We start from the raw sequence: 24,017 nt of genomic DNA on the forward strand, positions 1-24,017 counted from the left end.
TCCGTAGCAGACTAAAGCCTAAAGACTTCTCACCATGCTGTAGCCAAACTCCTGCCTGCGCTAACTACTATTTACTCCCCAAGTAATGACACAAATGGGGGGAGAGGTGTGTTTCACAAAACACACTTAATTTGGGTTACGGCTACCGCCAGTGGCCAAATTACCTTTTTTCTTTTTTGCTCGGGCTATTGCCAGCGCCCAAATGAGTCACTGAGCATCGCTGCAGCTGTAATTCCCATTACGGTCTATGGTGGCGTCCAAATCAGACGCAGAGGTCTCGGGCTGCTCTGTAGCCCCCCCCGTCTATATGAGGGCAGCCATCTTCTCTGTTCATGTGTCACAAAACTGCAGGTTGTAGTATCTGCAGCAATGTTGTGTGACATTACTGCACCTGTGGTTCTCCGGCACAGGGGCAGAGAAGATGGGGGCCCTCATATAGATGGTGGGGGGGGGGGGGGGGGGCTACAGAGTCGCCCCCTATAGGTAAGAAAATGCATAATGCACACGGAAAAACCCACAGCTTTTACTATTTCCTTTAGGGGGAGGTTCGCTTTATATATATTTGTTACATGTGGTGCTCGGGTGCCTTTAAAGAGACTCTGTAACAAAATTTTCAGCCTTATTTCTTCTATCCTATAAGTTCCTATACCTGTTCTAATGTGGTCTAGCTTACTGCAGCCTTTCCTAGTTGCACTGTCTCTGTAATATACAGTATCTAATCTTCTTTTCTTTGTCAAGTTTTGTCAACCCAGGGGGGAATGCACTGCCTCTGCTGTGATAGGGAGAAGTTATGCACACACCCTCCAGGCCCCCTCCAGGCTCTGTGTGTGTGCTTTGTATATTAGTCACAGACAGGTCTCTGCTCTCAATTTCAGCTTGTCATGCTGAGAAACTGTGAGAATCCTTGACTGGAGTGCAGAAAATTCACTATGTAACAAAAACTTGTAGTATACTGTAACATGATATATATATATATATATATACACATACATATATATATATATATATATATATATATATACATACATACACATACACCATTTCCTGGTTAGTGGCCATGTTTTTTGTTTGTAAACACTGCCTAAAACTGGCGATTAAAAGCCAGGATCGTGGCGGGGAGCGGCGGAAATGGGAAAGAGGGATCCAGGAGATCACAGTGAATCGATTGGTATGTTTTTTATTGTACAAATCGGACAGTACAAATTCTCTTTAACATTTTGAAAGAATGAATGCAGGCTTTGATTAGCATTTTACAATGTGTACATCATCAAGAACGCTCGCAGAACTTGGCAATGGAATCCTGCACAGGCAGATGAAGATAACAGGGAGCGGCAGCACTGTATTTTACAGAAGTGGACACACTAGGCCAAGCTGATGAGTTGCGTTCTGAGTTTCCCTATTATGGGTCCTGCTACTGCCAGTTCTGCTCGCTGCCGATCCATAAAGGGTTATTGGTGCCTTGCTGCACTGAGCTGGTAATAAGACGCTATCTTCTTGTTCATTCTTCCTGTTCAGCCTTGCCAGACCTGCCAAAATATTCCTCTGATTTCACTCCAAGCAGAGAGGAGTAACCAGAGCTGAGCTGGCAGAAGGAAAAGAGAGAGCAGAGGGGAGGAGGGGAGCAGCAGAGAGGGGAGACACAGAGCATGATGGGGGAAACTCTAAAAAACTTCCACAAAGTCAGAGCAGGAAATACGATAGTTACGCAGGATTACAGAAATCGCATGTTAAGGCAAATTTAAGAAAGAGACTCATAAAAAGCTTGAAGGCTGCAGTCTCACTAAAATTATCTGCCAAACACTGACTACGAGGGAATTATTTCTAATTACTGCAAAAGACAACTGAAATGTGTTACTGTAGTTATCAGTGCTTAAAGAGAAAGGGCTGGATTCAATAAGACAGGGGTCTACAAACTTTTTTGGTCGAGGGTCGGGTCAACATACTTCAAACTAACGGGGGGGGGGGGGGGGGGGGGGCGAAGTATACCTAATATTATGTAGAAAACATTACATTGAACCAGGTATTACCTGTTTACATGTGCAGCCCTTTTGTCTCCCATTTAACCAAAGCAGATATTATGCCCCCAATACAGCATGTACAGATAGTAAAAAAAACCTCTTTCCACCAGGCAGTAAAGCAGTGGTGGGGGGCCGGTGTAAAAGCCTCAGGAGGCCGCATTTGTTCCTTAGTTTGAGGACTACTGCACTAAGACAAATAGCATGCCTTATCCGAGATAACATGCCTTCTCAGAGATAACACGCCTTAGCCAAGTTAACATGCTTTATCAGAGATAATGTGCCTTATCAAAGTTAACACGCTTTATCAGAGTAACATGATGAACTTATGCCTGCTAATTGGCAATGATGAGCGCTCCACTCGTCCTGCCCTGAGCCCCTTCAACGTGGGCTGTACAGAGCCAAATAATCAGTCACAGGCTAACAAGTGTAAACAGCTCCAATGTATAAAATAGGAGCCATTCAATGTCCGTTCAGAAGTAAGCAGAGAATGGACAAAAAATATCCATTCTCCGCTCAAATGGGAACAGAGCCTAAAGGGTACATGAAGCGGATAGGGACCTGATAAAACAGATACAGTATTTACCTAAGACAGTGACAAGACTATATATACTCAGAGCCGGGCCAAGGTCCTCCAGCACCCAAGGCTGAGACACCAAAGTGCGCCCCTCCATCCCTCCCACCCCAGCCATCACACACTGATTGCTATTAGACTAATAGGCCCCTCCATTCCTCCCACCCCAGCCGTCACACACTGATTGCTATTACACTAAGAGGCCCCTCCTCCATCCCTCCCACCCCAGCCATCACACACTGATTGCTATTACACTAAGAGGCCCCTCCTCCATCCCTGCCACCCCAGCCATCACACACTGATTGCTATTACACTAAGAGGCCCCTCCTCCATCCCTCCCACCCCAGCCGTCACACACTGATTGCTATTACACTAAGAGGCCCCTCCACCATCCCTCCCACCCCAGCCGTCACACACTGATTGCTATTACACTAAGAGGCCCCTCCTCCATCCCTCCCACCCCAGCCATCACACACTGATTGCTATTACACTAAGAGGTCCCTCCCCCATCCCTCCCACCTCAGCCGTCACACACTGATTGCTATTACACTAAGAGGCCCCTCCACCCCTCCCACCCCAGCCGTCACACACTGATTGCTATTAGACTAAGAGGGCCACAGGGCCCACAACCTCCACAACACCTTAATATCTAGTTATATGGCTTGCAGTCACTATGTATCCCCTTTTCTTATTTCTTTCTGCTTCAAACACAATTAGGAATGACAGCTGAATGAGGTGTGCGCCCCCTCCTACACTGCGCCCTGAGGCTGGAGCCTCTCCAGCCTATGCCTCGGCCCGGCTCTGTATATACTGTACTCTGTAAAGTGCTGTGGAAGATGTCTGCACTATATAAACACTAAATAATATTATGTCTGTCCCCCGCAGTCTCAGCAGCAGGATGATGCAATCGAAGCAGCTGATACTTATTCCTTTAACTCAGCTGAAGTGATCAAATACATAAGACACGATTTTTAACTACAGTTTTTTGTTTCACACAAAGACCTCAATTCACAAACCATTACCACATGTGGTAAAGCGAAAAAAAATGGTTTTACCAAACATTTGGTCAAAAGTCAATTCACAAAGGCGGATTCCGAATGGAAAACTAAAATGACTGACTAGTGAGGTAAATAACAGATTTGTGAAGTTAAAAAAACGTCGGCCGCTTGTGATCTCATTTGCGCTCCCCGGGCCAGGAGGGTCCAGCGCAGACGCAGTACGAGAAAATCTCTACCGCGCCTGCGTATGACGCTCCCGGGTGACAGGGGCTCGAACCAGGTCGCATGTGACCAGGGCCGCGCGGGCGCAGTGGCCTGCAACCGGCGCAAGAGAAAGTGAGCCATGGCGGGGGACCGGAGGATCGTTTCAGAACGGCACAGGCACAGGAAGGCAGCAGTGGGATGGCAGAAGCCAGGTAAGTTAAGTTTCTTTAAAGATATCTTCAGGTCCGCTTTAAACAGAACCTGAACTGAAAATAAAAAGTCAAAATAACCATACACAGGTCATACTTACCTCCTGTGTAGTCTACTCCTCCATCTCTTTCTCCACTCCTGCTTCCCATTTGCCCACTATGATCAATGGAATTCTCTGTCCTCCATTTTAAAAATGGCCATTACCCCACAACAGCTTCCTGGTCAGCACACTGTTAAACTGTAATATCACCCACTTCAGCCATAGGGAAACATGGACATTGCCTTGCACATTCAGTTGTAACTGACAGCAGCTGATATATAACTGGCAGCAACTGGTATATTTCAGTTTTGACATAATATTGTCAGAACTGGAAGGGATCACTGTAAGAAGAAAATGGTGAGCTTCTGAGAGGAACTGATGGTGAGGTAAGTATGTAATATTCATTTGCAGCTACGTCATGTGTTTATTTTAAATAATTTTACTCAGTTCAGGTTCCCTTTAAAGAGAATCTGTACTGTCCAATTTGTACAATAAAAAACATACCAATCGAGTCACTCCTAGATCCCTCTTTGCCATTTCCGCCGCTCTCCGCCGTGATCCTGGCTTTTAATCGGCAGTTTAAGGCAGTGTTTACAAACAAAAACCATGGCCGCTAACCCGGAAGTGATGTGTGTGTGTGTGTGTGTGTATATATACATATACTACAAGTTTTTATTACATAGTGAATTATCTGCATTCCAGTCTGGGATTAGTCCCAGTTTCTCAGCATGTGAGAGGCAGCTCCCGCCTGCCTCAACCGCACAAACTGCATCACTGTCTGGGAGGAGTAAGCGAAGCACACAGAGCCTGCAGGGGGCGTGGAGGAGGCGTGCATAACTTGTATTCATTACAACAGAGGCAGCCCATTCCTCCTTGGGCTGTCAACGCTTGACAAAGAAAAAAAGATTAGATATATTACAGAGACAGTGCAACTAGAAAAGGCTGCAGTAATCCAGACCACATTAGAACAGGTATAGGAACTTATAGGATAGAAGAAATAAGGCTGAAAATGTTGTTACAGAGTCTCTAGAGTCTCTTTAAGAATAAGGGCCCATTTGCACTGAGTAGGAATTCACATTGTGATAAGTCACACCAGCACTGAAAGCAATGCAATATCAATAGAATAGCTTGTGCACCATGCATCCATTCCACTTGTAATGTTAGGGTAGATGCATACAAAAAAATTTGAATTAAATGTGCAGAAAAATGGGAAAATTCACATACTGAATACCTCCACATCCCTGACCTATCCAACACTACCATGGACAAGGTCTCCTCCTGCCTATCAGCCATCTCCTCCTAGATGTCCGCTAGGCCTACCTACCCCCATTAGGGCAGCCCCCTCCTTTAACATTTTCAAGAAGGCCCTCAAAACACACTCTGGCCTACCCCCCCTCACAAGTGCTCTAAACTCACAGCTGAACTCTGGTCCCCTACCTTTCGTGTCCTTACCTCTCCCTCTAGATTGTAAGCCTTTGGGCAGGGTCCTCCTCCTTGTGTCTCCTACCTGATCACCCACCTCCATTGCCATACACCCATCCTATGCATCTGAGTGAGCTAACTTGCCTAATCTCCATGCTCCCCTCCAGTGACTGACTAAGCATTACCTGGTACTCATACTGTGCTGTGTGATCTCCATGCTCCCATCCAGTGACTGAGCATTACCTTGTACTCATACTGTGCAGTGTGATCTCCATGCTCCATCCAGTGACTAAGCATTACCTTGTACTCATACTGTGCTGTGTGATCTCCATGCTCCCCTCCAGTGACTAAGCATTACCTTGTACTCATACTGTGCTGTGTGATCTCCATGCTCCCATCCAGTGACTGAGCATTACCTTGTACTCATACTGTGCTGTGTGATCTCCATGCTCCCCTCCAGTGACTAAGCATTACCTGGTACTCATACTGTGCTGTGTGATCTCCATGCTCCCCTCCAGTGACTAAGCATTACCTGGTACTCATACTGTGCTGTGTGATCTCCATGCTCCATCCAGTGACTAAGCATTACCTTGTACTCATACTGTGCTGTGTGATCTGGTCTTTCTTGTATTCCTGTATTGTCATATTGCTGTGTGTCACCCCTAAATATTGTCTGTAACCTAAACTAATGTTGAGCGCTGCGTAATATGTTGGCGCTTTATAAATACATTAAATAAATAAATAATATACTGAAAAACGCACGCAAAATGTTATATCCTTGTGCAAATGGACCCTTAAAGGGGCAATATGGTGAAAAACTGTAACATTTAAAATATATGCAAACATAAACAAATAAGAAGTACATTTCTTCCAGAGTAAAATGGACCATAAATTACTTTTCTCCTATGTTGCTGTCACTTACAGTAGGAAGTAGAAATCTGAGAGAAGTGACAGGTTTTGGACTAGTCCATCTCTTCATAGGGGATTCTCAGCCCGGCCTTTATTCTTTATAAAGATATTCCCTAAAAAGGATTTAAAGAGAACCAGAGCTGAAGAAGGTAAAAGATTTTATACATACCTGGGGCTTCCTCCAGCCCCATAAGCCTGGATCGCTCCCACGCCGCCATCCTCCGCTGCCTGTATTCGCCGGTACCGGGTCCCGTACTTTCGGCCAGTCGGCGGAAGCACGCGGCTAATTTTCCGCATCACTGATGCTCTCTCCTTATCCTTATGCGTACGGCGCCTTACTACGCAGCCGCATGCGTAAGGGTATGGAGGGAGCCCCTGTGTATGCGGACAGTTGGTCGCGTCCGCCGGAAGTGACGGGACCCGGTACCGGCGATAGATCCGGGCTTATGGGGCTGTAGGAAGCCCCAGGTATGTATGAAATCTTTTTATTTTTTTTACTGTCCTTCCTCTCTGGTTCCCTTTAAACAATGATGCTGGCCAGCCTCCCTGCTCCCTACACAGTTGTTTGGCAGTTGGACAGAGCAACTGCCATTCACTAAGTGCTTTTGAAAAAAAATAAAACCCTGAGAACCCCCCTATGAAGAGATGGACTAGTCCAAAACCTGTCACTTCCGTCAGATTTCTACTACCTACTGTAAGTGACAGCAACATAGGAGAAAAGTCATTTATGGCTCATTTTACTCTGGGAGAAATGTACTTCTTATTAGTACTGTATATGTTGTCACATATTTTACATTTTACAATTTTTCGCCATGGTGCACCTTTAAAGAGAACTCAAGGGGAGCCTAAGGTCAAAAATCAAGAGCTGTTCATGCACGAGCGCACATGCTGGAGCATGGCCACGCCTCTACAGCACCACAGAGCTGTTCATGCACGAGCGCACACGCTACACCTGCTGGAGCATGACCACGCCTCTACAGCACCACAGAGCTGTTCAAGCACGAGCGCACACGCTACACCTGCTGGAGCATGGCCACGCCTCTGCAGCACTACAGAGCTGTTCATGCACGAGCGCACACGCTACACCCGCTGGAGCATGGCCACGCTTCTGTAGCACTACAGAGCTGTTCATGCACGAGCGCACACGCTACACCTGCTGGAGCATGGCCACGCCTCTACAGCACTACAGAGCTGTTCATGCACGAGCGCACACGCTACACCCGCTGGAGCATGGCCACGCCTCTGCAGCACTACAGAGCTGTTCATGCACGAGCGCACACACTACACTCGCTGGAGCATGGCCACGCTTCTGCAGCACTACAGAGCTGTTCATGCATGAGTGCACACGCTACACCTGCTGGAACATGGCCACGCCTCTGCAGCACTACAGAGCTGTTCATGCACGAGTGCACACGCTACACCTGCTGGAGCATGGCCACGCCTCTACAGCACTACAGAGCTGTTCATGCACGAGCGCACACGCTACACCCGCTGGAGCATGGCCACGCCTCTGCAGCACTACAGAGCTGTTCATGCACGAGTGCACACGCTACACCTGCTGGAACATGGCCACGCCTCTGCAGCACTACAGAGCTGTTCATGCACAAGCGCACACGCTACACCTGCTGGAGCATGGCCACGCCTCTACAGCACTACAGAGCTGTTCATGCACAAGCGCACACGCTACACCTGCTGGAGCATGGCCATGCCTCTGCAGCACTACAGAGCTGTTCATGCACGAGGGCACACGCTACACCCGCTGGAGCATGGCCACGCCTCTGCAGCACTACAGAGCTGTTCATGCACGAGCGCACACGCTACACCTGCTGGAGCATGGCCACGCCTCTAAAGCACTACAGAGCTGTTCATGCACGAGTGCACACGCTACACCTGCTGGAGCATGGCCACGCCTCTGCAGCACTACAGAGCTGTTCATGCACGAGTGCACACGCTACACCTGCTGGAACATGGCCACGCTTCTGCAGCACTACAGAGCTGTTCATGCACGAGCGCACACGCTACACCTGCTGGAGCATGGCCACGCCTCTACAGCACTACAGAGCTGTTCATGCACGAGCGCACACGCTACACCTGCTGGAGCATGGCCACGCCTCTGCAGCACTACAGAGCTGTTCATGCACGAGCGCACACGCTACACCCGCTGGAGCATGGCCACGCCTCTGCAGCACTACAGAGCTGTTCATGCACGAGCGCACACGCTACACCCGCTGGAGCATGGCCACGCCTCTGCAGCACTACAGAGCTGTTCATGCACGAGCGCACACGCTACACCTGCTGGAGCATGGCCACGCCTCTACAGCACTACAGAGCTGTTCATGCACGAGCGCACACGCTACACCTGCTGGTGCATGGCCACGCCTCTGCAGCACTACAGAGCTGTTCATGCACGAGTGCACACGCTACACCTGCTGGAGCATGGCCACGCCTCTACAGCACTACAGAGCTGTTCATGCACGAGCGCACACGCTACACCTGCTGGAGCATGGCCACGCCTCTGCAGCACTACAGAGCTGTTCATGCACGAGTGCACACACTACACCTGCTGGAACATGGCCACGCTTCTGCAGCACTACAGAGCTGTTAATGCACGAGCGCACACGCTACACCTGCTGGAGCATGGCCACGCCTCTACAGCACTACAGAGCTGTTCATGCACGAGCGCACACGCTACACCTGCTGGAGCATGGCCATGCCTCTGCAGCACTACAGAGCTGTTCATGCACGAGCGCACACGCTACACCTGCTGGAGCATGGCCACGCCTCTGCAGCACTAAAGAGCTGTTCATGCACAAGCGGCCTCTTTTCACCTGAGTTACCTCCTATATCATTTCCATTTTTTCTTTAAACTAACTCTTCAGCCTCTTACATTTGAAAAAAAGTTGGTGAAAAAGTACTTTCAAATTTATTTTGAGTATTTTCTTGCTGGTGGTTTTTATAAAGGCATTTTTTGTCAAGTGGTAAAAATATCACCTAGGAGAAAACTGCAGAGAAAAAGTGATTGGCATATGGGCCAAGGAGTATCTGTACAGCATTACATACATACAGGTAAGGGGACACCATTTAGCCTGTCACTTCCCAGGCAGCCTATTGGGCTAAAGTGCGGGGATCTCATCCTACAAAGAGAACCAACCCCCAAGTCAGCTAGCTAATTGTACAAGCTGTTAGTCTGTATTTCTCCTGTCTGGCTCTCGGGGAAATTGCTGATGTTGCTGAAACCCAAGAGAAGCTGAAGACGTGTCTGACACTTCCACTGCCCGGAGGATCAACTGTGTACACATCACCATGGCAACAAGGACGTGAGCCCTCTGCTGCGCATTCGCACTGTCCCAGTTTGAAACATACTGTATGGCTCTTACGGAAAAACATTTTAAAATATGTGGCGTTCATGGCTCTCTCAGCCAACAAGGTTCCTGACCTCTGAGCTATAGGTTATATAGGAGAGAACAGAGGCGCCAGAAGGATAAAAGGGGCACAGAGGTGCCGAGTCACAGAGGTGCAGAGTGTTGTTTGTTTTGCTAGATGCGGTAACTCCTTTTTCTATTGCCTGAGGAAGCGGGCGCTGACCCGTGAAACGCGTTGCTTTGTTTTATCTGGAGTTCGTTAATAAATAGACTGAATGTACAGTCGTGTTGTGTCTGCTTGGAGGGGGTAAGTCCACCACTGATTCCTCTAATTACCAAATTTTTGGCTTTTAAGCTCTTTTAAAGAGACACTGAAGCGAAAAAAAAAATGATGATATTATGATTTGTATGTGCAGTACAGCTAAGAAATAAAACATTAAGATCAGATACATCAGTCTAATTTTTTCCAGTACAGGAAGAGTTGAGAAACTCCAGTTGTTATCTCTATGCAAAAAAGCTATTAATCTCTACGACTAAGTCTTAGTCGTGGAGAGGGCTGTTATCTGACTTTTATTATCTCAACTGTAAGTGAACTGTTTACTTTTTCTCTGCCAGAGGAGAGGTCATTACTTCACAGACTGCTCTGAAAGACTCATTTTGAATGCTGAGTGTTGTGTAATGTGCACATATTATAGAATGATGCAATTTTAGAAAAAACACTATATACCTGAAAATAAAAGTATGAGAATATTTTCTTTGCTGCTAATCTTCTAGTAATTATTCATAGTACACAACCAATTCACTATATCATATTTTTTTTTTCGCTTCAGTGTCTCTTTAAAACCCCTTTTATCCTTTTGGAGCCTTTGTTCTCTCCTATATAATATTGTATCCACCCTGGGTGGAGGGTTGCGACCCTTTTCTACTATCTACAGAGAGCAACTTCTTATTCCTGAGTGGGGTCAGGACAATCTCCCCACCTGCCTTTACAGTGGTTGCCTATTGGTGACCCTGACTTGTGAGTATAACAACTATTACTCTTTGTCATTATCCCCTTTGTCAATACATACTACACTATCGCGGCTCTTGGTGTTCCTCTGTTTATCTCGTCTGAGCTATAGGTACTTCAACAGTACTTGCCAGTCTGGTTGAAATTCTGTGTTAGCAATTATTTTATTTATGGAGACCCCATTCAACACACAATAACTAGCAGATGGGCAGGCTGGGTAGAAATAACAAATACTTTTATTTAGTGTTCATAATCTGAGCCCCTTTGGCCAGAATCACGAGATAGAATGAGAGGTTCTCTTGGGGTTATAGTAACCGTCACTACAATGCTAATAGAAAATCTGAGGGCAAAGCCGAAGGGAGCGATTGCTACCATAACATTAGGAAATATAGGATAGACATGATCTGAATGTGTTTCTCAGTGGGTGGTATGTTTTATACCTCACTTTTATTAGACCAGTGACAGACTGAAAAGTAATTAAGCAAGAGAGGGGGGTGTGGATTGGGTGGGCTTTACAAACCAGCAGGATATAGATTTACATACAGCTATCAGACCAACAGCTCACTCCTGCCTGTCCCAATATCCCAAGCATGCTGATCTGAGCAGAGTAATGCTGACTATAGGGCAAAGTAATTCTCCTTGGCATTCTGCAGCTTAAAGTGAACCAGAGACGAAGCACCCTTGTGCATTTTACCATATATATCAGAGGGAACATTAGAGAAAACACCTACCCTGCTCTCCATTTCCTCCTCACTGCTAAAAGTGTCTGTTATCAGCTGTGATAAGAATCCCGGACTGAACATTCAGTCTGGCTTTGCTGGGAATGATTATTGCTGAGTCATTATAGCAGAGCCACAAGGGGGCAGGCTTGGGCTTGAAAAGACACCAGAGAAGACAGACTCAGCTATAATCATTCCGTAGCAAAGCCAGACTGAGTGCTCAGTCTGGGATTCTTATCAGAGGTGATAACAGTCAGATTAAACAGAGAACAATGAAACAAAGAGCAGATTAGGTGTTTACTGTCATGTTCCCACTGATTTATAAGGTAAAATACAAGAGGGTGCTTCATCTGTGGTTCTCTTTAAGGCAGCCATACACTGGTCGATTGCTACCAGATCGACCAGCAGATAGATCGCTCTGTGATCTAATCTGATCACAGAAGGATCTATTGGCTGCCTACACTGCAAACGGTTTTGAATCGATTTCACTATGAAATCAATTCACAATCTGTGGAGCTGCCGCCGCCCCCAGCACACATTACCTGATCCGCCGGCACGAGTCCCCCGGTCTCCGCTGTCTCTTCTCCACTCTGGGCTCCAGCTTCACTTTACTTCCTGTCCGGGGAACTTTAAACAGTAGAGGGCGCTCTACTGCTTAAACTTCCCCCGACAGGAAGTAAGTGAAGCCAGCCGGAGCCCAGTGTGGAGAACGGTCCGCAGGGAGAGTGGGGACACGCGCCGGCGGTACAGGTAATGTATTGCCGCTAGCCTCGGTCTTTGGACATTCGAACGCCGCTATCAACGCACTCCTGACCGGGCGGCGATCGAGCGAAATTTTCTGTGCTGACAGATCAACGGGATCGGTTTTGGTAATCGGTCGATCGGTCAGCGTGTGCGCATCGATAATCTGCTGTCTATCGGCGGGAAATTGATAAGTGTATGGGCATATTTAGGATCTCAGCATGTGATACATGTAGGAGAGGCCACTGGATCCTAGAGAGTCTATGGTTGTCCCCCCATTCAGCCACGTTACTACGCTGGGACCGCTGAACTCCCCAGAATCTTAACAAGCTTGTGACGTGCCTCGCACAAGCACACTAGAGGCTTACTGCTCAAGCTCCGGTCGGATATAGCCTAGCCTGATTAGGTCTGCTCATGAGCAGCATGCACAGCAGAATGGCCCTGATCGGGCTCAGCTATTTCTGTTGCAGCCCGAGCAATAAACCGCTAATTGAACCTTTGCGTGGCACGTCACAGGCTTGTTCTGATTCAGGAGCACAAGCAGTAGTCTGCGCCTGCACGCCGACAAGCCCTTCAGGGGGTCACAGCACAGGAACGGGGATCAGCGGGAGGATGAGGGAAGCCTCTTTAGGATCCAAAGGCTTCCCCCTTCAGAGGTAAGTACCCACTAGAGGCACTTTTTTCTCACTACAGGTTCACTTTAATGCTGGGCATAGACGGTTCTTGCGCGCGGATCGTTCCCTGTTCGTACTTCCTTATCAGCGTTTCGTTTCTACCATTGTCCACCCGCGGGGATCGGACAGGTTGAATATTATCAATCGAGCCATCAGCGGCTCGATTGAATATATAAAACGAACCGTCTATGCCCAGCATTAGATTGAGGGCTCGTTTCCACTATCGCGAATCCGCATGCGTCCAACGCATGCGGATTCGCACATGTAATGCAAGTGGATGGGCCTGTTTCCACTGTAGCGTTGTTGAGGTGCGTTTTTTTCAGCAGTAAAAAAACGCACAAAAGAGCCAACGAATTCGCCTGCGAGTGGAATGCATGCGAATCGCCGCTAATGTATTTAATAGGAAATTCGCATGCGGCTATGGTATGCGAATTTCCATGCGAATTCGCATGCGAATTTGCATAGGTACCAATGTAACTTCAAACAGGATGTGACATGGTTGAATTCGCATATACCATCACCTATGCGAATTCGCGGCAAAAACGCGCAAAAATTCGCATCCGCATGCTATTTCATGCAATTTCAACAGCGGTGGAATCCAGGCGATTCTGCACCGCAATAGTGGAAACGAGCCCTAAATAAACTTAGGTCAATTTTGAATTGTAACAATGGATCTTGTATAAATAAAACTGAATTCGCCTTTGTTTGAATTAAAAGCAGTAGGGTATGCTTGAAAAGTATGTATGTACTGTCAGAGTGCACCACTCATAAATGTACGGTATGTATCCAGAGGTACTTGAGATAAGTTTGCCTATAGCGAGGGGCAATTGGCAGGAATTTTTATAGAGGGGCATACCAAAACAAAACAGGGAAACATCGGTGTAAAGTATCAGCCCTAATGCCTAGTACACACTATGAGATTTTCAGCCAGATTTCCTGCCAGATCGATTATTTCCAACATCTGATTTCCAATCGTTCCCGCAGGTTTTCCTGCCGCTCCCCCGCCTCCCTACACACTGTTAGCCCCCTGCACACTGCAAATCCGATTTGCGATTCTGATTTTCTCTGGATGCTATCAAAAGAAAAACACAGAAAAAATACAGCACACATTACCGATTAAAAATCGCAAATCGGAATCGCATGTAGTGTGCAAGAGGCCTGAGAGACGCACAGTCTCTCCTTGCAGCGTCGTGAACCAGAGGTCACGAAAGTGGGCCAATGCGGCCCACAGGAGCGGCGGTTTTGGAGCCTTCCTGATCCGCACAGCCCCCCGGATCAGGTAGCCTAGTTTTTGTTTTTTTCATTTTATGAACACACCTCGGGCTCTCTTTAAAGGAGTCATCAGGGGAAAATAAGTGGTACTTACCGGGGGCTTCCTCCAGCTCCAAGCTCCCAGGATTTCCCTCGCCGCAGCTCTGCCCGCAGCAGTACTACTGCGCCTGCGCAGTCCGTTCCGGCCCACGTGTCGGTGATTGACAGCGCCGCTCGGGCAGGCACAGTACAGAGCGACCTGGAGGTCGCTCTAACGTCATTGCCGGGGACCGGGACGGACCTGCGGCGAACGGCTGTGGGCAGAGCTGCGGCGAGGGACAGCCTACTCCTTTAAGCTACGTACACATTCTAGATATTTATTGTTCCAAGCAATTGCTTGTGAATGTTTTAGGTGACAATCTACCACCAAATATCGGCCGCGCAGTTGCTCCACTTGTCAGGATTTGTTGAGGGACTTTCAGCTGAGCAAGCGCTGGATTTCCCCAAGCTACAGAGGAGGGGGAAGCCTCATTGGGACCCTGAGGCACCCCCTCCCAAGGGTTTTTTTTGTTGTTGTTACAGAGTCTCTTTAAAGTGATCATGACATTTTGTTGCAGATGGCACGTATCCAGCAGGTGTATTTAAAGGACTGAATTGAAAGATATATGGAGGCTGCCATATTTATTTCTTTTTAAACAATACTAGTTGCCTGGCAGCCCTGCTGGTCTATTTGGCTACAGTAATGTCTGAATCACACCAGAAGAAAGCATGCAGCTAATCCAGTCAGATCTGACAATAATGTCAGAAACACCTGATCTGCTGCATGCTTGTTCAGGGTCTGTGGCTAATAGTATTAGAGGCAGAGGAGCAGCAGGACAGCCAGGCAACTGGTATTGCTTAAAGGAATCATCAGCCAATATTAAAGCAAATCTGATTTACTTACCTGTGGCTTTCTCCAGCCCCTCACAGCTGTCTGTCCCACGCCGACAGCTCAGCCCGCAGCCGCTGGCCCCCCGCACGGTGCAGAGGACGACCTTGAGGTCATCCTTACTGCGCCTGTGTGAAGCGCCGCTGTCAATCAAGCTCACAAAGACAAACAGCTGCGAGGGGCTGGAGAAAGCCCCAGGTAAGTAAATCAGATTTGCATTAGTATTGACTGATAATTCCTTTAAAGAGACTCTGTTACAAAATTTTCAGCCTTATTTATTCTATCCTACAAGTTGCTATACCTGTTCTAATGTGCTCTGGATTACTGCAGCCTTTTCTAGTTGCTCTGTCTCTGTAATATATCTAATCTTCTTTTCTGTGTCAAGCTTTATCGACCCAGAGAGGAATGCACTGCCTCTGCTGTGATATGGAGAAGTTATGCACGCCCTCTCCACTCCCCCTGCAGGCTCTGTGTGTGTGCTTTGTCTATTAGTCACAGACAGGTCTCTGCTCTCAATTTCAGCTTGTCTGAGGGGGAAGGGAGCTGCCCATGCCGAGAAACTGTGACTGGAGCTCACTATGTAATAAAAACGTGTAGTATACTGTAACATGATATATATATATATATATATATATATATATACAAACATCACTTCCTGGTTAGCGGCCATGTATTTTGCTTGTAAACACTGCATAAAACTGGTGATTAAAAGCCAGGATCGCAGCGGGGAGCGGCGGAAACGGCAAAGAGGGATCCAGGAGATCACAGTGACTCGAATTGGTATGTTTTGCATTGTACAAATCGGACAGTACAGATTCTCTTTAAAATGAAATAATATGGCAGCCTCCATATCACTCTCACGTCAGTTGTCCTTTCAGACAAGTTATGATGTGGATGGTCATATGCACTCTGCAGGAATTACTTACTTAGGGCTCATTCAATGCATTGGCAGGCATCCACACCACTGAGGGCTGCACTTTAGTATTCAAATCTATATCAACTGCTCCCATTAATTCAGTGCAATAACCAAAAGAAGAGTCAAGGTGTGCTAGATTTCAAGAACTATTCAGTTATCCTGTGCAAGCAAAGCCCACCAACCGCCATTGTGCCCACAGGGGTGTGATGGCGATACAATGTGTATAGATCGGTGTAGATTTCAATCACAACTGTGTTTTTACATTACATTCTTGTTAAGCATGAATGCCCTACCTGAAACGCTGTATCCCTGCGGCTAAACACTCAAGTAATCCCTCCAAACTCCCAGGGCAAAAATCCACGACTTTCCAGGTCGTGGATTTTGCTGCCCGGGAGAGGCAGAGCTTTGGGCTGCAGCTCTTCCTCCAGTCCAATCAATCTGCACTGATCGCCACCTCTTCCCCGCCCCTCTCAGTGAAAGAAGACTGAGAGGGGCGGGGAGAGGCGGAGATCTGCGCAGATTGACGGAGTACAGGCAGAGCTACAGCCCAAAGCTCTGCCTCTATACGGAAGCGATCCCCAATTCTTCCCCTGGAGATTTTGGGGGGATTAATTAAGAATGCAGCCGAGGGGATTGCAGCGTTTCAGGTAGGGCATTCATGCTTAACAGGATTGTGAAGTAAAAACAGTGATTTGGGGAGGCTTCAGAGTCTCTTTAATGTGCTTGAGTATGACTATTTCTGATATTGCAAACGTCTGATATAGTAAACTACTTGGCCCAGTCCCTTGGAGTTTGCTGTACAGGGATTATACTGTAACGTGTTTTTGTCAGGAAACCTGAACAATCAGGTAAAACACAAAAATACCAAAAAAGATGCTTTCTATGGGGGGATTTGAACCCAGCCCTAGAAGTGCAAGAATTACCCAATTGGAAGGAACAGACAGTGAATTGCAGAAAGAAGAGGGGATAAAGGGGTGGAAAAGAAGAAACATGAGAATGGGAAGAGTGAGGGTTAAGCTTAGTTTAGTGGGAATTACATATTTCTGATAACAGAATGAGAGAGAAATCCCAGAGACCAGGCTAAATCCAGAGTAACATAATCTGGCCAATTACAGTGTCTTCAGTGAGAATACACAGCACTGGTTCTATATGCAGGAGGAGGGATTCTGAACCTGGCTGAGGAGAGGAGGTGAGGGGTTAATGAGAGACATGTGCTGCTTTCTAGACTCAGAAATGTTATCACTTTAGGCCAAGTGTAATGTAATCTGCCTATAGGAAATGCACCCTGCAGGGCTGGAACAGGGGAGGCTGGACATCTTTTTACAGGAAAGTTTGTCTGCTGTTTACTTACCACCTCAGGGAGTTTGTTTTTGTGTTGCGTGCTGCCCAGCTGTGAGCTCCTGTGGTGTGATGTGTGGCCACTGGACCATTTGGTGACAGCTGAAAAAGTGACACTGGAGATGGAAAAAACAGGCCTTCATCAGATGTGACAATACAGTGTGGCAAGACAACAATACAGATTCACAGGCTAGGCCTGTGTACAGAATCCTTTCTGCCATACGGAATTATGTTTAGGTCACTGTACTGTATATGTTAAGATGCCCACCAATAATACAGACTTACTTAGGCTCCCGGCACACTACAAATCCATTTTGTGATTCCAATTTTCCCTGAATGCAATCAACAGAAAAAAGGAGGAAAAAACACAGCATGCAGTAACAATTAAAAATTGGAATCGGATGTAAAAATTGGAATGGCATGCAGTGTGCTAGGAGCCTTAAAGTGGTCTGAAACTCCAACATAACATTCAATAAAATGTGTTTTCCTACTTTTTATTACTCATACAGTTATCATATTTGTTTTTGTGCATAAGTATTGCTGTCTGTTTACAAATGACAAGTTTCCAAAGTGTAGTTTATCTTGCCCTGAAATCTGCCATTACATTTTATTCAAACTGCTTTTTATTATATATTAACATCTTCTAATGAGCTGTTCTGAGCTGTTTGTGTGCTTGAAACACGGAGAGCTTCTTTTCACTTGTTACACTGTGTTTACACAAATGTATCAACATTGGAACGCAAACAAAGATACTGTTATCTCCAGTTTGGATGCGGATTTGAAGATGAACAACAGGACAAAGTGCTTTGTTTAACCATTTCTGTGACGTTCTGCTAAAAAAAAATTCTGGAATAGTAGCTTTGAAGGTGTGAGGAATCTTTTAGAGCAGGGATCCACAAAGGTTTTGGGTGGAGGGCCGGGTCAACATACTTCAGAGTGCTGGGGGGCAGGAGTGTACATAATATGATGTAGATGTCTTTACGGGCCAGACAGTGAAGCATACCCAGGTGACACCCTGCAGTCCAATTGGTCAGCAGTGTCACCTGATGTGGAATTTGATTGGAAACCAGCAAATGACTGCTTTCCGGTTTCCATGTGGATGGGTGGTGCCAGCACTGCTATTCTATATGCGGACCAACAATATTTAAAGATGTAGCTGACCGCATCTATAAGTAATACATTTTGTGTGTGTGGGGCTGGTAAAAAGCCTCAGGGGGCCGCCTTTCGGCCCACGGGCCTTAGTTTGAGGACCACTGTTTTAGAGCAAAGTAGAAATGCTGACTTTCAGACCATTTTTAAGGACCACTATCGTGAAAAATGTAACATTTAAAATACATGTAAGCACATACAAATAAGAAGTACGTTTATTCCAGAGTAAAATGAGCCATGAATACTTTTCACTTACAGTAGGTAGTAGAAATCTGACAGGTTTTGGACTAGCCTATCTCCTCATGACTTTGTTGCGGTGCAAATGTTTTTTAACCACTACTGTAACGTGATGTATTCGGTGTGTAAGGGCCCTAAACATCATTTAGAGTGAGAACAATTACAAAGTGTGCTTGTAGCTTAACCGCTTCCGGACCAGCGTGATTGAAATCTACGTCCTGCTTGTGGCTGCGCAGCTCTGACAGAACGTAGATTTCAACAATCGTTGCCGTGCTGTCCTGCCACTCCCGCTGATCGCTCCGCTCTGCCCCCTCCAAAACCCACTCGCCCTGCCGTCAGCATGACAACAGAGCTGTGTGAGCCCGTCAGGAGCCGATATCATGGCTCCTGACCCTGTCATCACTGTAAGCCAATCCCGATGGCTTATATTTATGGACAGCGTCAGGAGCCAATGAAAGACTCGGACCGGTGCAGAGCTCTGCCGTCTAGAGACCTGTGGCAATGGGAGAGCGGTGTGACCGGTGGACATACAAATAAGAAGTACATTTTTTCCAGAGTAAAATGAGCTATAAATTACTTTTCTCCTATGTTGCTGTCACTTACAGTAGTTAGTAGAAATCTGACAGAAGCGACAGGTTTTGGACTAGTCCATCTCTTCATGGGGGATTCTCGGCATGGCCTTTATTCTTTATAAAGACATTCCCTGAAAAAGATTTATAGAAAGACGCTGGCCAGCCTCCCTGCTCAATTTTTTGGCAGTTGAACTGAGCAACTGCCGTTCACAAAGTGCTTTTAAAATGGAGAGATAGACTAGCCCAAAACCTGTCGTTAATGTCAGATTTTTCTTCTACCTACTGTAAGTGACAGCAACATAGGAGAAAAGTAATTTATGGCTCATTTTACTCAGGAAGAAATGTACTTCTTATTTGTATGTGTTTTAAATTTTAAGATTTCCGTAACAGTTGATCCTTAAGGGGCCAGAGACTGCTGGTACGGAAGTAGTTAGGATGCCTATCCTATATAAATAATACAGGCATGGAATGCTTTCTTTGTGAGGCAATGTTTTACATCGCTGACTTATTTGTTGCATTGTAAAGTTTTGATAGGAGATGCTATTGGAGCCCCTGTAACCCTCTGGTCTCCCCAAACCCCAGAACATCATTCCGTGAGCGCGTTATCACAAGGACGTTTAATGTGGATTTAATATACTAGAATCAACACATATTACATTGCACAGAGATAAAGAAATAGTTCTGTATGGGTGTAACCAGCTGAGGGATACAGAGGAGACCCACCCTGCTTCCTTTGTTCAGATGCTGAACAGATTTTTATTAAGAGAAGACATTATATTCACTTTTCCGAACATGTGAGGCCGGCCCTTTGTTTAACTCTCCCGATGTTGCTGGGGGACTCCATTCTTCAACAAGAAAGTCCAGCTGCTGGAACACAGCGATAGGTGGTCAGCAGCATCCCTGAAGAAATCATTTGCACTTTTCCAGATGGACGCTGCAATAAAATGTCATTTATAACGGAGAACAATCATTTTCCACCCAGAACTGCCTTTTGGGTGTAACAGTTTGAGGAATATGAGATTGTGAGCTCCATAGGGACGTGCATGAACAGTTGTGCTGCAGAGTATGTACTTTGTAAAATGCTGTAGAATCTGCTGCACCATATCAAGCAGGAGAAAGGAAAAACGCTGGCGGTGTGAAAAAAAAACAATCAGATTTCCAATCTAAATTGCCAATGACAGACTAACCCAGTTGCTGGCGAGAATATGGTTTTTCTTCGTTTTTTTCTTATAAAATTGGTACCGGCAACTAGTCTTTACACAATTATCACTTCTCAAAGTGACTACTACTACATTTGTTACTGAGAATGCAAGCACAGTATATAAAATACAGTGTTTTTCAGACTATAAGACGCTCCTGACCATAAGACGCACCTGGGTTTAGAGGACAAAAACTGGGGAAAAATATATATACCAAGCCTGGTGCATCCATGGTGAAGGGGCATCTAGTGGATTATGCCCCCTTTTGTACCTCATGTCCCTTGTACCTCTTGTGTCTCCCTGTGTCCTCCTCTATGCCTCTTTGTGTCCCCGTGTCCTGCTTTGCATGGGCACAGTACAGAGAGTCCCCCACATTATGGCAGGTTGGAGGTTCATATTGACAGGCCTTCAGTAGTTCACAAGTCAGGAACTCGCTGCATTCGGACTATAAGAACCAGTGACTTTTTTTCTCCACTTAAAGAGACTCTGAAGCGAGAATAAATCTCGCTTCAGAGCTCATAGTTAGCAGGGGCATGTGTGCTTCTGCTAAACGCCGCTATCCCGCGGCTAAACGGGGGTCCCTTCACCCCCAACCCCCCCGCAAAAGTTGGTCGTAAAATTGGTCGTATATTTCCTCTTCCTGGAGGCAGGGCTAACGGCTGCAGCCCTGCCTCCAGTCGCGTCTATCAGACGCGCATCGCCGCCTCTCCCCCGCCCCTCTCAGTAAAGTAAGACTGAGAGGGGCGGGGGAGAGGCGGAGATACGCGCTGACAGACGCGGTTAGCCCTGCCCCAACCAGGAAGAGATCCCCGGCTGCTTGGAGGGGATTTGTGAGGTGAGGGACCCCCGTTAAGCCGCAGGATAGCGGCGTTTTAGCAGGGGCACACATGCCCCTGCTATCTATGAGGTCTGAAGCGAGATTTATTCTCGCTTCAGACTCTCTTTAAGGGGGTGGGGTTGATAGCTGCCTAATCTGCCAATTATTCACTGATAAAAATAAATAAATTCGGGCAGTAGTAAAAGTCCTGCACAATCTCGATAAAGGTGCATTAACCACTTAACCAGTTCCCTACCCTGGGCTTTTCCCCCTAAAAAACCCAAGCAATTTTCTACAGGTCACAGGTCTCCCATTCATTAGCCCATAACTTTAGCAATACTTATCACAAATAAATGATCTATACCTTGTTTTTTTGCCACCAATTAGGCTTTCTCTAGGTGGTACTTTTTGCTAAGTATTATTTTACTGTGAATGCATTTTAAAGGGAATAAGGAGAAAAAAAAATGAAAAAAGTCATTATTTCTCAGTGTTCAGGCATTACCGTTTAAAAATAAAAAGTATTACTGTAGATCAAACCCACATATTTTATTACTCCATATGTCCTGTTTATTTCAACATATGTCCTGTTTATTATGACGTCATCAAGCCGGGATCCGATCCGTTTGGCATTATGACACAGGCAGCGGTAATGCACGGAGGGGACACTGATCGCGCTGGAACGAGGTGAGGTGTTTACATGCTAATCCTCCATGCTGCTTGCTCGATCGCAGCATGGAGGGGATGGGGGCATAATGGCTGGGGGCTATCTAAGGGGGAGGGGGGCACACTTGGCTATCTAGGGGGGCAAAGGGGCTCATCTGGCTATATATGGGGGGGGGGGGTAATGACAAAGGGACACATCTGATCATCTATGGGGAGGGGGGGGAATACAGCAGCACACCTGGGGATCTAAGGGGCACATCTGGCAATCTATAATGGGGGGAAGATAAAGGAGCACACCTATGGTGGGTGGAGGGTAATAAAGGGGCACATCTTGCTAACTACGGGGGTGGGAGCTTATAAATGGACTTAGCAGTTTAGATATGTATGCCGTGAGGGTATATTACTGTTATTTTGGCGTATACGGCTTGTAATTGCTAGTAAAGTGCAAAGCAAAAAATGGAAAAAATACACCTTTATTTACAAATATTATATTGTCGCCATACATTGTACTAGGAAGATAATTTAAATGTTGAAATAAACAGGACATATGGAGTAATAAAATATGTGGGTTTGATCTACAGTAATACTTTTTATTTTTAAACGGTAATGCCTGAACACTAAGAAATAATGACTTTTTTCATTTTTTTTTCTCCTTATTCCCTTTAAAATGCATTCACAGTAAAATAATACTTAGCAAAAAAGTACCACCTAGAGAAAGCCTAATTGGTGGCAAAAAAACAAGGTATAGATCATTTATTTGTGATAAGTATTGCTAAAGTTATGGGCTAATGAATGGGAGACCTGTGACCTGTAGAAAATTGCTTGGGTTTTTTAGGGGGAAAAGCCCAGGGTAGGGAACTGGTTAAGTGGTTAATGCACCTTTATCGAGATTGTGCAGGACTTTTACTACTGCCCGAATTTATTTATTTTTATCAGTGAATAATTGGCAGATTAGGCAGCTATCAACCCCACCCCCTTAAAGAGAGTCTGAAGCGAGAATAAATCTCGCTTCAGACCTCATAGATAGCAGGGGCATGTGTGCCCCTGCTAAAACGCCGCTATCCCGCAGCTTAACGGGGGTCCCTCACCTCACAAATCCCCTCCAAGCAGCCGGGGATCTCTTCCTGGTTGGGGCAGGGCTAACCGCGTCTGTCAGCGCGTATCTCCGCCTCTCCCCCGCCCCTCTCAGTCTTCCTTCACTGAGAGGGGCGGGGGAGAGGCGGCGATGTGCCGCTGATAGACGCGACTGGAGGCAGGGCTGCGGCGGTTAGCCCTGCCTCCAGGAGCGACCAAGTGTTGCAATGGGGGGTTTGGGGGTGAAGGGACCCCCGTTTAGCGGCGCAATAGCAGCGGTTTAGCAGGGGCACACGTGCTCCTGCTAACTATGAGCTCTGAAGTGAGATTTATTCTCGCTTCAGACTCTCTTTATGTTAACTTCGGTGGTATCTTCAGACGCTGTTGACCCTTCCACTGAAGGAAGAGGCGTTACCCAGAAGTGGATCTAAGCGACCACGGGTCTTCGCCCACACCCCCTGGAGGGGAGTGCAGGATTTCGCTGCCTAGTGCCCAGTCAGGTCACAACTGGGATAACCTCAGCAAGTGGTCAGGAGAACAGCGACGCTAATGTGTGAGATGAGCAGACGTAGTCAGACAGTAGCCAGAGGTCCGGGGCAGGAGAGATCAGCGTAGTCGGATCACAGGCCAGAGGTCGGGGCAGGCGGCAATCAGCAAAACGAGGTACAATCCAAGAGTCGGGGCAGGCGGCAATCAGGAGAAGTCGGGGTCACAAGCCAAGGGTCAAATCCAGGAGTCAATACAGCAAACGAATAACCAGAGTTTCCACGGGGCTTACGCCAAGCTGTCAGAACGAGCAGCACTGGAGTAATGGCCAGTGCTGCTTTTATACTGGATTTTGGCGCCGAAATTAACGCCCTGCGCATGCGCACTGCGCGCGCAGTGATGCACGCACGCGCAGTGCCGCGCACAGGCGCGCGCAACCGTGCACGCGCGCAAAACCTTGCGCATGCGCGCGCACAACAGCCCGCGCGCATGCGCACACCGCACAACGCC

The 24,017-nt window shown here is 46.8% G+C and overlaps 1 long non-coding RNA gene across 1 annotated transcript in view; it reads right to left on the minus strand.

Annotated features, from left to right (window-relative positions):
- Positions 1-1,240: 1,240 nt before the first annotated feature.
- LOC137541541 (uncharacterized) overlaps positions 1,241-24,017 on the minus strand; it is a 71,229-nt gene continuing 48,452 nt past the window's right edge. The window contains exons 2-3 of the long non-coding RNA XR_011025206.1: positions 17,324-17,426; positions 1,241-1,526 (exon numbers count right to left, since the gene is read on the minus strand). This is a non-coding gene — a long non-coding RNA (uncharacterized lncRNA). The remainder of the gene's footprint in view (positions 1,527-17,323; positions 17,427-24,017) is intronic.

This window comes from Hyperolius riggenbachi, chromosome 12 (genome assembly GCF_040937935.1).
Source record: "Hyperolius riggenbachi isolate aHypRig1 chromosome 12, aHypRig1.pri, whole genome shotgun sequence".
NCBI classification, from domain to species: Eukaryota; Metazoa; Chordata; class Amphibia; order Anura; family Hyperoliidae; genus Hyperolius; species Hyperolius riggenbachi.